Source organism: Melozone crissalis, unplaced genomic scaffold, assembly GCF_028551555.1.
Source record: "Melozone crissalis strain CALT ecotype California unplaced genomic scaffold, PUWL_Pcris_2 ptg000033l_1, whole genome shotgun sequence".
Lineage (NCBI taxonomy): Eukaryota > Metazoa > Chordata > Aves > Passeriformes > Passerellidae > Melozone > Melozone crissalis.
The window spans coordinates 11,431,152-11,437,274 of NW_026535811.1; positions in this window are offsets into that span (position 1 = coordinate 11,431,152).

The following is a 6,123-nucleotide window of genomic DNA, read 5'->3' on the forward strand; positions in this document are numbered from 1 at the left end:
GTAAACAAAAATTTCCACATTGGCAGCCATTTTATTTATCTCGATTGACTTGTTTGTCACTGAAGATGCAAGATGTGCTGTATTTTTCAAGATGGGTTGGTAAAGCAGATTGTGCAGAAATGCTAATATCTAATGAACAGAAAGAAAAGTGGAATCAAAACAGTTGGCGTGAATTTGAAGTACTGATGTACTGTAATCTTCTGAAATATTCATGAATTACTAATCCTTCAAACTGAATAATGTTAATCATAACAGGCTATGATTTTTTTAACCCTGAACTATGTAAAGAAAACAGAGTACACCAAGGGATTTGGAGTGGACAGTGCTCCCTTCCAAGGGGTGTGATCAAACAAGACCTTATTTTCAAAACTCACTGCCTTGATATCCAGCTGCACCAAAAAACTCACATGGGAGTGTTCCCAGCAGGACACACAATGTTATACTCCACACTGGTTATGTTTCTACAGTAGTCAGGCTTGAGAGTCAGCTCCAGCTACAGTGGCAGGGGAGAAAACACAGCCCCAAGCCAAGCAGCAGTCCCAGTTTTTCCCTTGGGGTCTCAAGAAGCCATACCAACCTTTTCAACAGCTTGGGCTCGGAGCAGCAGCTGGAGCTGAGAAGAGGTGGGCACAGGAGTGTGTCCATGACCCATGCATGGTCCCAGGTCACCAGCTCTTTGGGCATAAGTAACCTATGGCCCAGGAAAAACCTACACAGACATGACTGCAGATGGTGTCACAGTTGCTCAGCATATGCACATCACCTTTGTTTCTTCCTTCCAGCCTGTTTTGTCTATTCCTACTCAGGAGAAAAGCTGTCTTGCAGAAAGAATGGCCAAAGTAGTTTGATGTGTTATCAAACACAGAGAAAAGAATTTGCTTTATGAAACGGTGGGTGAATTTTCTGCACAAACACATATTTTATCTTAATTGCAGTCTTCCATGTGATTGCAATGTAACTGAGAAGATGATTACCAGCAACAGATTATCCGTTCCTTTCAGAGCTTCTTGGTGTTTTGCTCTTTGTCTAAGGCTTATTTTTTAAGCAAGAAAAACAAGTTATCCTTTGAATACCTCAGGTGACAAGGTGGTCTGTTGTTTACTGTACAGAACAGCAACTCAAACACTGGGCTTAATTCTGTATTCAGTTCTCTCTCTCTCTCTGTGCAACCAAATAACACAGCACAGCATTTGTGATACAGGAATGATGCTTCCCCACTCCACAAGAGGACCAAGCCCACTAATATTCCAGAAGCATTCAGATTGCTGAGAGGCAGGGTTGCACTGATACACTTTGAGGAGAGGTCTAGGTTTCATCTGGGTTCTTTTTAAGAATTCTTTAAAAACCTAGAAATGTTCCAGAGAGTGCTTTGCTTTTGAAAGGTTTTCCTGCAGAAGATGAGGATTTTGAAGCAGAGCAGTGCCTGCCTGTTCCCTGCACAGCTGCTAAGCTGAGTGGAACATTTTGTTCAGCTGGTTCTGTGGATGTGGCCATCAGGTGTGGTCAGGTCGAGCAGAGACCATTGTTGTACACTAATAGACCTTCTTGGTGCAATAGCACAGTGTCTTTGGCTGTACTGTACCCAGTGCTGGAAGAGCTGTCACTTGGGGTTACTTGACCCAAGCCAGGACCTCAGCATGCCCCTCTGCAGCAGACTGAGGATCTCTGCCTGTAGGGAATGGTGGAGAATGCTTCTGAACCCAAAGCTCATCCCATTGTTAGGGAGCAGTTTGTTTCTAAGAACTGGTGGCATGAGTTTAGTCATTTTGTAAGGAGCAAACATCAAACAAAGCTCAGTGAATGACCTTGTAGAAAGAAAAGGCAAAGAAAGGAAGTCAAGCAAACTGTTTTTAGTCACTCACAGCCATTCTTTCCTGAGTCTTTTATTCCTTCTTGTGAGAGCCTTCTCACCTCTGTGTGCCTTCCCACCAGGACAACTTTGTGATGTGGAAGATGAAAAAAGCTGGGTCTCAAGTTGTTGTCCAGTCTCTTACGTCCTCTGGACTGGTGATAATGAACTAGCTTTTGGACTGACGTTTCAGAAACTCCAGGAGTCAACAGTTTCTTGGGATTCAGCCTCTGGCTTCTCCAGAAAACAGCACTTACCTCAGTCTTTACCTATACAATGGCTCTTCATCATGTCCTTGGCCAGCATGGAGACCTTTCTTTTCTCTGTCCCACTCTTTCATTTCTCCTGGACCTTTCATGCATTTCCATTTGTTCTTCACTTTGATCAGCCTTTGCCTTTCCATGGCAAATAAGTAGAATACCATGAGGTGGTTGGAAAAATGTAACAGACATAGTATCCCTTTGTGCAATCCCAAACACCTGGGCCTGAAAGCTCATCTTTGTGGCTTTGAACTTCACTGGAATTTTGGTCATTTTTTTCCCTTCTTTGCTGGGGACCTGGAATGCTGAAACATCCACACCCTCCTGTCATTGCACACACACTGTTGGAGTTTTTGCAATGAAAACATAATGGTATGGATCTGGCAGCTTGGATGGTGCAGCTCATTGAGCAGATGCCAATAACAGCTGAATATTAGATATTATTAAGAAGAAGATATAAAATAAAGCTGTGAGATAGCATATGTTGGCTGGTAGCAAATATCTTCCAGATGCTTGGAAGGATGAGATTCAGCTTGGGAGTTACTTTGATAAAACTATTGCACTGTTGCCACCAGCTCAGTGTATGTATTCAAAACAGAAGGATTTTGGAAACACTGAGTAGTAAAGGTCAGCACATACATTCCTAGTCAAGCTATCATGGCACTGAGATTTGCTGCACAGCAAGGCTGGGATCCCTGTGGCAGTTTAAAGCCATGGATGCTCCCTGCATTTTGCCACCCCATCAAGAAATTCAGAAGGATGAAGCAGACCTAATTTTTCTGATGGTGCTGGTGCCTGGGTTGGCTTTATCTGGCCTAAGAAGAGCTGGTGGCTGCAGTGCCCAGGCAGGGGATGGCAAAGGTGCCTTACATGGGCACTGAAAGCTGCATGACCAACCTCTGAAACCTATGAGCTAAGATCTTGCTGGTGTTTCAATAATGATGTGTCCCAGCACCCTCCTTCCACCTGCTTGGAGTCATCCTCATAAGAAGAGATGAGTAAGCAGCAACACCTGTGGCAGGCAGTGCCTGTGAAGGACCTGCAGATGCAGTGAGACAAGCACAGGTCAGCACCCTGCCTGCAGCACCTACTCCTGGGTGCTGGAGGTGGGTGCAGAGGGACCTGCTTGTGCCCAGCAAGGAGGAAACCTGACTCCTGGGAGCTGGATCCCAAACAAAGAGCGCTGCCAGCACTGTAAAAAGTAAATAGCAGAGGAGAAACAGTCAGAAAAGAGAAAAGGTCTTCTCCTCCGAGCCTGAGACACCACAGAGGTAAGAAAGCTTTGCTAAATACAAAATATTTAGTAAAATCTTGCTTAATATTGGGGGCATCTGATCATTTGTGTGATCAGATAGCCCCACTCTCACCTGCAGGGAAAATTCTCAGCCAGAGAAGGTCTCTGACCTTACTGACAGAGTTCCCAGGTGGTGTCACAGGCAGCACTGCATGTTGTATGGCCTTTGTGCCTCACAGCCCTCTGGAGAGGGTTCACAGCATCATTCCAATGGGTCCCAGCAGCAGTTTCACTGTACTCTTGGTTGTTCCCTTCAGCTGGAGGATTTTTATTTTCCCTGCCAGCAACAGCTTTGTCACTGCTGTTCTTTTGGCTCTTGTAATTGGTGTTTAGTTGGATTTACAAATAGAGGGAAATGTGTGACTCCCTGAAGATAGACACTAGCTGCTCCATCAAGGCAAACAGGGCTGTGAAGGTTTGGATGAGCAAAACTCAGGTTGGTAGGGAATATTAGGAGGTTTACTGTGCCTGCACGGATTTCTGGTTTTATTTGAGGTGCTGGAGAGTGTGTCCCACCTGCTTACCAGCTGCTCTTTGTGGTTTTATTTGTGGCAGAGACTAGTGTGGTTCTCACATTAGGTGATACCTGCTGCCTCTGAGGTATCTGGGTGTTGTAGGATGCTGGAGGTGGCCCTGCAGCCTTCTGCTTGAGCACATGACCCTCACTGTGAGTTCTGCACAGCAGCACCAGGGACTGGGGTTCCCTCCCCTTTTGTGGAGGAGTTGTGGCACTTCCCAGAAGGAATGCCCATAGCCCAGAGCAGGCACCAGTGAAATGCTCCAAGACCCCTCAGCAAAGAGTAGCAGGGCATGCCAGCATCAGCATGGGTGGGCAAAGGCCCAGGCCTTGATGCTTGTCCTGCCACCACTGTGGGCTGTGCCTGCCACAGACATTTTGGGGGAGAGTGTCTGTTGAACCTGACAGAGTGTGATGTGGCAGCTTAGGGCAGAATGTGTTTGCAGGTCACAAAGGAACAGAAAAGGAGAACAGGTGCCCAGATTTTGTTATTGCAGAGCCTTTGGCAATTCAGACACACAGTAAATCTTTACCATTTCCCATGGGCTCTTCTAGGCACCTTGTTTGGTTTCTGCTGAGCCAGTTCCACTTGGAAATAGTCCCTAGCTGTGGGCCATCATAATCAGCTGGTGACTCTGTGGCACTGCTGAGAGACAGATGTAACCAATATCCTTTGCATATTCTTTGGTGCTGGGCTGTAATGACCTGTGACAGCAAGGTCAGTGCATGTGACCCAGCTGACTAATCTGCCATTAGTCCTTAATGGCCTCCTTTTAACTGTACCTCAGTATAGGATCTGGGTGTCCATGCTGGAGTACTGTAATTCCATGCTTTCTGTGTTCCTGCTGCCCTCTATCTCAAAGGGAATTTTGTATCTCTCATTGAGTGCTCTCAGCCATTAATTCCCTCCAGCTCTTGCCCTTCTGCAGCTTGAACACAGAAAGCATGGAATTGCAGTCTCTGCTGGTTGGCTGTGAACACAGCCTGGGCCAAGCCCAGCACTCCTGAAGGGAGGTCATCAAAGGAGAGGGGGTCAGCAAAGTGCAGATGTGTTGAGCCCCCCCTCTCCAGTGCCTGAGCATGCACTCAGCAGGAAGGGTTGTGGGTTTAAGTAATCAGCGTGTTTAATCCCTGTCCTGGGATTAAAATGAGTTTTTCTGATGAGGAAAAGCAACAGTGGTGAGGCCAAAAGATCTAGTGCTGAAAGCCAGAAACACTGGCAGAAAAATCCAGCTTCCATTTGCAATCCAGAACACTTGGCTGTGTTTATGGATGCCCTGAGAGGATGGAGATTAGTGTGCCAAGGGATGAGGCAGATGGGTTGGTTTGCAGCAGGAAGCTGTGTGCTGTGATGGTGTTTGCAGGGGTCCCAGGATGAGGGAAGAGATGAGAATGTTGACTCCATGTTTCAGAAGGCTTGATTTATTATTATTTTATGATAATTAAATATTATTTTATGATATATTATATTAAAACTATACTAAAAGAATAGAAGAAAGGATTTCATCAGAAGGCTGGCTAAGAATAGAAAAGGAATGATAACAAAATCCTGTGACTGACTGAGACAGTCCAGACAGCTGGACTGTGATTGGCCACTAATTAGAAACAACCACATGAGACCAATCACAGATCCACCTGTTGCATTCCACGGCAGCAGATAATCATTGTTTACATTTTGTTTCTGAGGCTTCTCAGCTTCTCAGGAGAAAAAGTCCTAAGGAAAGGATTTTTCATAAAACATGTCTGTGGCAGTGTGCTGTTTGGGTGAGGAGCTAAGTGCTACCCCTGCCACCCTCAGGGTCCTGGGGTTAGGGAGCTGGCTGGGTCCCCTGGCTCTGCCTCAGTGGGGGTTCCCACCACACTGAGCAATTGCAGAGTGCAGCACCTCTACTCAAACCCAGCTCCACTGGGGAGCCTCCAACAGGGACAACCACTACTGGTTGTATCAGGTCTTGGCTCCTGGAGATGCAGCATCTTTTAGAATGGCACTGCATTTCACTGCCCTCTGGCCTGGGGAAGCTGTCACATGCTCTCTTGTCTTAGCACGTCTCCAGTCTTCCCTAAGGCAATCCCTGGACTTTCCATAAAAGCAGCCAGTGTGATGTGATGACTGATGTCTCTCAGTTAACTAACTTACCCTGTGATGTTTCTATGTGTTTTTCACTAAAACTCTAATGGGAAGGGACATCTTCCAGTAGCTGCA